Below are 10,741 nucleotides of genomic sequence, written 5' to 3' on the forward strand. Positions count from 1 at the left end.
GTCCTGCTCTGCTGTAATCCCTGTCTAACTGCCTTCTCTCACTATTGTGTCTGCTATGGCCTTAACTACCTCTTCTGAAGCAGTTTCTCTGTCTAGTGACAGTAAAATTTGAGTTCCAATTCTTGTGTATTTTACTGTATACAGTCATTGGTAATATGTTAAATATGTGAAATTAAGTGTTTATGTTATCAGCAAGGCTTCTGGCTGAAAACTGTTAATAACTTAGTTTTGAACTAAGTTTTGCTGATTTTTGACTGTGTGAGTACATCAACATCTCTACCATGTTAAAAGTCAAGTGTACCTGCCATTTAAAAGAAATTTACTACTTTTAATCTCAACTGTATCTAGGAAAACAGGTGTATTCTCCCTTCCAATTGTAGGCTCACGTCCTATTTGCTATGGAGAGTGCACCAAATATTTTATTTGCAACAACCCAGAGTTGGGCTTCTGGCCTCTGTAATCACAGCCAGAATAGACAAACAGGGGCTCCAAAAGCTTCTTCCATTCTTCCTTATGTCTTCACCTGACTGGCACATACCTCCTCAACTTCACATCTCAGGTTAACTGTCACCCTAGGAAAACATCTCTGAATAAAACAATCAAATGCACCTTCAAGATATGCCCAGCATCTCATTCTTTACCTGCTGCAGTGTGTTCCTAAATGATTATGCTCACCTGAGCCATCTGTTAAACAGGCTCCCAGGAGCTTCCTCTACACATTCAGATGTAGTGAGTCTAGTAAGAAACCTGAGAATTTACATCAGATGGTGATGATGCACATTGAAATTCAAACTCTACACTCAGAGAAATGCTTGTTTCTCTAAGAGGTGAATTTGAATAGAGAAGAGAGGAATTACAGGCTCACTGCTTATTAACATTAGACACCTCTTCCCTGGGGTCTTCTAAATTAGATGCATCTCTGTGACCTTTGCTGTTCAAATGTCTGTTAACAACAAATCTAACCTTGCAGTTTCTATAGTTAAAATAAAAGATTCTATAATTTCTCTTTCAATCTGTCACATGCTCTTTCTGGACCTGAGGCTATTTAGTCATAAAGTGGTTACTAAAGAAAATTCACCTCAGAAATGTTGGGAAGATTATGAAATAGTGAGTGGTAAACAGTGATAGCGCCTTCACTTGGCTTGGTTCGCCTTTGTCTTCACAGCTATGGACAACACCAACCTCCCAACGGGATCAGCACCCTCTCCCTTGATGCACCTTTGTCCTTTGGCCTATCGTCCTTTTTATTGAAGGAAGATGAAGAGTCAGATCTGTCTTTAAGCAGGAATGTATGACTTTAAGACTTTGAACAGTAAGAGCAACTCAGGATGGGATATTTGGATCAGGAACTATAAACTAGTTCAGAAACTATCTAATAAACTCATTCCATATCTGTTTCCCATTTTTGGCTCACCAGTCTGCCGTGACACAGTGTCTGGCATACTTCACCAGTCAAGGCAAAGAGCTATAAGCAGCCAAGTCTGTTAAACTACTAGTTTAAGCATAGAATAACATGTCAAAACTGACTAAACTCTGGAAGAGTAACACTCAGGCTTGGGGAAGGTGTGACCAGAAGCTGTGGCCACACTATGCTGAAGGATTGTTCTAGCAAAGAGATCACTGTTTTGGTTTCGGGAGATTACCCTGCTTATATTGTAGATTCTGGGTAGCAGATACCTTCAGGGCCCCCACAAGGAAATGTCCCTGCCATACTCTCAGTCAAAACAGATTTTGTATAGTACCCATAGATTCACACCTTTCTTAAATTGAAGTCTTAGTGTATTTATCTACTTGGCTATGACTACACTTAGGTGGGGTATTAAAAGAGTAAATTTGGTTTCTAACGACAAATTGGGAATCACGTTATGGAAAATTCCCAAGCATATATGGGTACTCAGTGGACAGAAGCATGCCAAAAAGTTTCTTCTGCAGATAGTTTAGTTGAAGAACAGTGGACCTGGGAGATTCAGACCGCGTTCAAACCCAGTTTTGCCACATAGGAGCCACATAAACTAAGACAAGTTATCTCCTCTGAGCCTTGTTTTCTCATATGGCCCATGGTAGTGATTGCTACTATTCATTGTTCACTGTGCTCTGAGCCTGCACAGGAAGTCCCTGTTAACCTTCAAATAGGCTCTTTTATAAATATATTTCCTACTCGCTCATTGACAAGATCCCAGAAGCAGTAAACACAATCTAGTGCGTAGACCTCAGTTTCTAAATAAAAGTAACCAATGTCTTGAAAAGGTCAGAGATGGGATGTATGCTAATTCTGGAAAATCTTTTGTCAGAAAAGGAGATTGTGACACAGTGATGTATACAGTATGCCACACTGGGACACTTCTATTGGCTAAAGTTTGGTTTGATCATCAGGAGAGAAACAATGAGTATAAATTATAATCTATGACTCCTCTGTGAAAAAGGAGAGAGGGAGAAGGGAGAAGGGAAGGAAAAAAAGAGGAAAGACTGAAAACCCTGGATGCCACTTTGGGATATACTATGACATCATCTCATGATGTCTGAAGTTAGTGCTGAAGAAAACATTCATTGTGATATTTTTTTTCTTTTCTAGGAATAAGAGTCATTTATCCCCAGTTAATGAGAGAAAGCTCTTTTTTAGAGAAGATTCTCGAAAAACATACACAAAGGGAATGCAGAGCTACAAAAGAAGACCATTTTGAAACTGCAACAGGGCAGCTGACTCAGACAAGGAACATCAATGGGTTTTAGAGACATCAGGAGCTATACTGTTGAGAAACAGGATGTGTTCTCACTGCCAAAGTATTACCCCACAGTTACTTGCTAATAACATAGAAAAACATTTCAACAGCAACAGAGAGGTGGCAATCACTGCCTTAGTCCTGTCATCAAAACTTGTGTCATTCACAGGGAGACAGCCTGACACTGTGGACCTCCTGAGGTGACACAGTGTGAAGGACATAGTCAGCTATGATGTACTTTCACCAGAAAAAAATTCACCTGAATCTACTCAAGACTGAATCAGGCTTACTTTATAAAAATATAGTAGAGAAACATCTGCCTTTCCAAACTTCAGTGTGGCTTTTGGTAACTGTTCTGTCATGACCCAAAAAAAGTCCTTGGTTTTCAGTTCTTCCAGCCTTCTCATTTGGAAGGCAGGAGATGATGTCTTCAAGCTCTTTACATGTCAAAACAGAAAAATTCACTGTCTTAATGCAAGTTTATTCAGCATTGCTCCTAAAGGAAAGATAATCAGTGGTCTAGAAACTTTGCTTTAATAGGCAGATGATCATAGAATTGAGTTATCTGCTAAACAGGTTTTGCAGTATGAAATTCAGAGTGCCTTGGAAACCAGCTTTCAACAAAAATGTGTTTTTCTCCTGGCTAATTTGGCCTCATTCTGTTCAAAGTAGCACGGTAAAAAGACAAAAGCATTAGAATGTGAGCCCAAAGATATAGATTTTTGGCATCTAGGGCAAAAGTTTACCAGACCATCTCTAATTCTGAGACTCGTTTTCTTCATTTATTGAATTTACGGGCCACAGGAATTTCATTTAGGTTTTTCTCCTAAGTTTCTAGCATAAAACCTGGTCCAGCAGAGGCTGTATTGAAAATTGAATTGAAATGCCTGCCCATTCAATTGCAGACTGATGTTATGAGGACTAAACAAAATATTGTACATGAAATCTCTTTGGACACTTCAAAGAGCCTTATAAATACTGCTCCTTTATTTATCAGTCATCAATCTTGAATGCACGTGTACATGTAGGCATTTCTGTAGAGGTTTTTGACTTTGTTTTTGATAAGGAGGAAGATAAGGAGAAAAACGGTATTAAAGAGTTAATTTTTATACTCAAGTTGTAGATTGATTTCAGTTACAGCAGCGACACTATACATTCCTCAGCTTGTCCAATTAAAAAACCTGGCAAGTGTTTTGATATCTGACAGCTCTGCTGTCAAGCAATTCTGTTCTACAATTAATCATGCCATAGCCATTTCCCCAACTACTGCCATAATATAATGGAATCATTGTATATGCATGCATGATACTCTCGTATACTGTTTAAAAGGAGGCAAAGCAAATGAACATTAAAAATTTACTACCCTGTAGACTGCAGTTGCATCACCAAGATTAACTATTAAACCTGTGCTATTTTAATGTTTTTATTGTGTCTTTCTGAGCTTAGTATAACTGTTCAGATGCTGTTTTTCTATTTTCTGGTTTCAGAAATCGAGATTCTGCTTTCTTTGAGATACATGGTACAAATGGCTGGGATCCTTTAATGACTGAATGTCAGCTCCTGGGTTTTGATTGCTGTTTTGTCTGGATCAGTGTTAGACACAACTGCAGCTTCCACTCCCCTTCCTCCGCCCCTGCCAGTGACTTCCTACGGCAAATGAGTTTGCCACAAATCAAGATGCCTGTGATAAACATCTCTCTGAACCTGTTCCATCTCTCCTTAGCAACTTGCCACTCTGCCTCACTCTTAATGCCTAAATGCCTGCATTTACCAAATGGCTTGGCATCTTTAAGGGATTAACTATTTCACGGAAATCTTACTCTTCCACCAGAATTATGTGTTCCTCATGGACATTTACTATTTAAGCATCTTGAACAGCTTTGACCAAATACATTACCACTGTTTTTTATTGGTGTCATTTCCTGTTTACATGTCTAATTTGTCAAGCAATCAAGTCACAAGTTACATGAAAGGTCATCTAAAAATTAGTTATATATTGGTCAAAAATGTATGTAGAAAATACATCTAATCTCCTGCTTTATGAATCCAATACAACTCCTTACACTGATGACATTTTGTGATGTTCAGATTCTCATCTTTATGGACATCCTTGTTTAACTGGCATTGCTGATACGTTATGCAGCTGCATAGTCAGCCCGTGTCAAGAATGCTGTGAGCCTCTGTTGAATTTCCCTAGGAGAATGTGATACAGACACAGTCTTAAAACAACTTCATTTTCATGGTTAAAAAAGATCATCAGTTGCAAAGTTCACTTTATATGCATGCTGACAAATACCACAATAAGTTTCTGCTGTCACTTAGGGAAGCAAGTGAATGCAGTTGTTGAATAAACATAACCCAGACCACACTGAGTGCATACACGAGGGAGGGGTGGCCAAGCCTAAGATGAGCTATGAAGTAAATCAGGATTTTCAAGTTCTCTATTTGCTTCCCCACTGACTCATGATCTGATCTAAATTCTGCTCTGAGGTTTCAGTTTTTAATAAAAATGATTACTTTTATATTCTTTAAAAATTAATTAGCATGTAGAACATTAGGTTTCACTATGGCATTTTTCAGACTTTTTTTTTTTCTGATTCTCCTCTCTGCTGTTCTTCCCCATTCCCCTGCCCCTCCCTGTCTGTCCTCTTCTAGTTCCAATGGCTCCTTTCTGCTTTGGGGTCATATGTCTTATTCTCACCTCCTTCTTCAACACCTCTTTCGCCCTCTCACATTCTTCTTTCTAGCCTCATACCCTAGACCCACATCATACTCACTTTTGTACTTGCATACAAACATACAAATCTAGGATTTACATATGAGAGAAAACATGTGATGTTTATCTTTCTGTGTCTTGGTCACGTTCCTTAATATAACACTTTCCAAACCATCCATTTTCCTACAGATTTCATTTTTCTTTACAGTTAAATAAAATTCCCTTGTGTATATGTGCCTCATTTTCACTATGCTTTGATTTAGTGAAGAACATTTATGCTAGTTACTTTTCCTTGTTATTTGAATAATGCAGCAATAAACATGAAAGTGTCTCTGTGGTAGCATACGGAGTCCCTTGGGTATACACCTGGAAGTGGTGTAGTTGGGTCATGTTCTATGTTTAATTTTTTGAGAAAGCACCATAATAACTGTGCTACATTATGTTTCTGCCAGCAGTGAGTCAGGATTCCTCTTTCTCCATGTCTTTATCAGCATTTGTTGTCATTTATTATTTATTTATTTATTTATTTTGATAATAGTCATTCTAACTGGGGTGAGATTAGTTTTAATGTAAAAATGCCAGAAATAAGTGACAGGATTTCACAGTTACTAATTTCTGGCCCTGAATTTGTCAAATAAGCTTGGTTTTGCACACCAGTCTGGCCTGGTCAGAGAGTCTGTATAGCATGGTAGCCTCAGGAGAAGATAATTCTGGATGAGGCTATTCTTGCTGTGATATCTGCTCCTCAAGTCTGATCTCTTCACCTGTGTGTGCACAACTGCTCCTAAGTGAGTGCTCCAAAACCTGGTAGTTCTCTGGATTTGTTACTGAAGGGTGCAAAAGTGGAATTTATCCAATTTCAGTTTTGTTTTCCAGTAAAAAAGACTATTTTTCATCATCAAATCTTCTCATTCAGTCCCTTATCACCTTCAGAATGTACTTCTATGATAATTCTTTCTAGTCATAGAACAGGAAATTGAAAAGTTTGCCTCAAGGATGAAATTTATACACACAGAATCCTTCAAAGTACATCTAATAACATAACTAATAACTTATTAAAATGTTGTATCAAGTCAGGTATGGAGTTGAAGTCTTTGTATGTCCTAATTATTCTTTCATAGGAGGGGGTGAAGCTGGGCTTTTGAAATTTAAGTCATGGTCAAAAAAAAATTGATTACACTCAAAGAAAGCAAAACATAAATTTATGCTCATCACATAACTTCTCTGAGTCTCGATTTTTCACCTGTAAAATGAGAAGGCTAACACCTCCCTTCTCTGATAAAAGAATCTACCACTTTTTGAACCTTACCTTGTGCTGGTCACCCTAATGCAGTTTACATATAACCATCCTGAAGTTAATGTTGCCTCCATTTTACATATGCAAACAACCCAGAGAGAAGATAAATAATTTGTCACAACACAGAAAACTAGGCATTGAAATGACTGAGATTATAACCTGGGTCTGCCTAATACCAAATCCTCATGTTGTGCTATGAGGTTTGGGGGCATATTGAAGGAAAATTAGTACACCATATATAAAGTATCATAAACATTCTATATGGTGGTATTTCTGAGATTTTAATCCTTTACCCTCTTCCTTCATGACCTTTGCTATGTCTACTTGCTGCTTATGTGATATATTTATTTTCTACAAGTTGACTCACTTTCTTTTTTTTAAATAAATAACTTATTGAGAATTTCATACATGCATATAAGGTATTTTGATCAAAATGCATGCCCAATCCCTCCCCTCAAACTCCTCCCATATCTCCCCATCACTTTTTTCTGATAACTTCATGTACTCTTTCTTCTTCTTTGATTTGTTTATTTTATGGGGATTGTGGCTACTCTAACATTCCCCCCTCTGAAGAGGTAACCCTAAAATCTTTTAAGGATTAGATACATACTCCCAAATACTTTCAACATTTTTGGCCTTTGGAACAGAGTATGTTGCTAAAAGGCCTAAGGACATTTTGACTTTTAGCCAAGAAATTGGCTACTTTTCTTTGGGGTCTTTTGACCCTAACTGCCTAGCCAATTCCTACCTCCTATTCTTATCATACCATCCTCTGAAGAGGTTAGCCAAATGCCAATAGGGAATAGGATTACAGACTGCTCTAGCTTCTTCCACGCTGAACACGGATGCAGGATGAGGCAATTGGAGTACCGCTTCAGTGGGTCTATGTAAAAGACTCCCAAATTGCATAATTCGTATCTCTAAGGGGAAAATAAAGTTCTTGAATCATGAATAGGAGATGTGAAGGAGAAGTAAAGGCAAGAGTAATTAGCATTTCAAGTTCTAATCCGAGAACTAGAAAAAAGTGAGAATAGGGCAATTTTCAAATGTTCATATGAGTCAATTGTAATTTCTTGACAAGAGCTTCCAAAAGCATCCCTTTATTGGGTTCCTCCTCATTTTTCTTTTGTCTGCCAAGGCTGAACTCTGGAGTGATGGATACAGGATTTGCTTTCAGGTATTTTGATAGCTGTTGGAGTGGTTACAATCAGTGTCAGTTCCCTCTCAAAGGCTTCAGATAACTGAGGGATTGCTGAGGTGTATGTATGACCTGGAGGTATGCACACTGGAAAGCCTTAACCCAGCAGGGGTCATGCCTTCTCTTTCTAGCCTTCCCCAGATTGTATACTTTAGACCTCTCCAAATCCAGGAGGTCACATGTGATTAGGATCAAATTACATACAGTTGTCTGGAATGACCCTGCTTGGCTCTCTAATGAATGAGCACAACTGTCAACAAGCCCAATTGTGACAATGTTTAGAGATCAGGCTCAGCTGAAGTTGTGGTGATGGTAGTTATTTCGTGCAAAAGGGACTGCTGTATAGCATCATCTTATTAAAAGGACCTGGAATTTAAAGGGATTTGGTGCTAGGATTCACGTACGAGGGAGAACATACATCGTTTGTTTTTCTGAGTCTGTGTTACTTCCCTTAGTATGACAGTTTCTAGATTCATCCATTTACCTGCAAATTTCATTATTTCATCTTTCTTTACTGCTGAATAGAACTCTACTGTGTAAATATATCACATTTTTTTAACCACTCATCAGTTAAGGGACACTTAGGTTGCTTCCATCTCTTAACTATTGTGAAAAGAGCAACAACAAACATGCTTGTACAAGTGTCTCTACAATAGGATGCGTCCTTTGGGTATATGCTGAGGAATGGTATAACTGGGTCATATGGTAGGTTCATTCTTTTTTTTTTAATTCTCCACACCCTTTTCCATGGAGACTGCACGAGTTTGCAATCCCACCAGCAGTGAATGAGTGTTCCCCTTTCTCCATATCCTCACCAGCATTCAGTATCATTTGTTCTCTTGATCCTAGTCAGTCTGATTGGTAAGGCAATAACTTAGGGTAGTTTTAATTTGCATTTCCCTAATTACTAATGATGTTGAACACTTTTTGAGATGTTTTTAGCCATCTTTAATTCTTCCTTTGAGAACTCTCTGTATAGATCTTTAGCCCATCTTTTAATTGGGTCATTTGGTTTCTTGCTTCTTTGTTTTTTGAGTTCTTTATATATTCTGGATGTCAAACCTCTGTCAGATTTGCCACTGGTGAAGATTTTTTCCCATTCTAGGGGTTTTCTATTCACTTTTTTGATTGTTTCTTTTGTTTTACAGAAGCTTTTTAGTTTAATGAGGTCCCACTTGTTGATTGCTGACCTTAATTCCTGAGCAACTTCTGTCCGATTTAGAAAATCCTTTCCTACACCTATATATTGTACGTTACTGCCAATATTTTCTTCTTATAGTTTCAGGGTTTCCAGTTTCACTTTGAGATCTTTGATCCTTTGGGAGTTGACTTTTGTACAAGGCCAAAGATAAGGATCTAGTTTCATTCTTCTACAAGTGGAGATCCAGTTTTGCCAGCACCATTTGTTGAAGATGCTGTCTTTCCTCCATTGTGTGTTCTTGGCACCTTTGTCAAATATCAGGTGGCTGAAATTTTGAGTACTCAGGTTTGGATCTCCATTGATGTTCCATTGATCTATATGTCTATTTTTGTGCCAGTACTATGCTGTTTTTATGACTATAGCACTGTAGTATATTTTGAGATCTAGTATAGTAATCCACCCAGCATTGCTCTTTGTGCTCAGCATTGCTTTGGCTATCCGGGGTCTTTTGTGCTTCCATTTGAATTTAAGGATTTTTTTTTTCCTAACTCTGTGAAGTATGTCATGGGGATTTTGATTGGGATTGCATTGAATTTATATTTTGCTTTTGGTATGATAGTAATTTTCACAATATTAACTCTTCAATCCATGGGCATGGGAGGTCCTTCCATCTCCTGGTATCTTCCTCCATCTCTTTTTTAACAATTTAGAATTTTCTTTATAGAGATATTTGGTGATTTTGGTCAGATTTATTCCAGATTTTTTTTTTCTAGCAATTGCGAATGGGAGCATTTCCCTGTATTCTTTCTCCAATTGCTTGTTATTGGTATATCGAAAGACTACTGATTTTTGTAGTTTGATTTTACAACCTGCCACTGTACTGAAAGTGTTGATCAGTTCTAGAAGTTTTCTGGTTGAACTTTTGGGATCTCTTAGGTATAGTATCATATCATCTGCAAAAAGTGATAGTTTGACCTCTTCTTTTCCAATTAGTACTCCTTTAATTTCCTTCTCCTGTCTATTGCTCTAGCAAGAGTTTCAAGCACTATGTTGAAAAGGAGTGGAGATAATGGACACCCTTGTCTTGTTCCTGATTATAATAGGAATGCTTCCAGTTTTTCTCCATTTAGAATGATGTTGGCTGTTTGTTGTATATAGCTTTAATTATGTTGAGGTATGTTCCCTCCAGTCCAATTTCTTCTAGGACTTTGAACATAAATGCATGCTGAACTTTGTCAAAAGCCTTTTCTTCATCTATTGAGATGACAATGTGGTTTTGGTCTTTGAGTCCAGTCCATTTATATGATTAATGATGTTTATTGACTTGTGTATATTGAACCAGCCCTGCATCTCTGGGATAAAGCCTACTGGATCCTGGTGAATGATCTTTTTGATGTGTGTCTGTATGCGATTTCAAAGTATTTTGTTGAGAATTTTTGCATCTATATTCATTAAGGATATGGGTCTATAGTTTTCTTTTTTGGTTGTGTCTTTACCCAGTTTGGGTTTTAGAATGATGCTGGCTTCATAGAAGGAATTTGGGAGATCTCTCTCTGTTTCTATCACTTTGAATAATTTAAGTAGTATTGGTTGGAGGTCTTCTTTAAATGTCTAGTAAAATTCTGCTGTAAATCCATCTGGGCCTGGGCTTTTTATAGCTTGGAGGCTT

Source organism: Nannospalax galili, unplaced genomic scaffold (assembly GCF_000622305.1).
Source record: "Nannospalax galili isolate Female #2095 unplaced genomic scaffold, S.galili_v1.0 scaffold540, whole genome shotgun sequence".
In the NCBI taxonomy this organism is placed as follows: Eukaryota; Metazoa; Chordata; class Mammalia; order Rodentia; family Spalacidae; genus Nannospalax; species Nannospalax galili.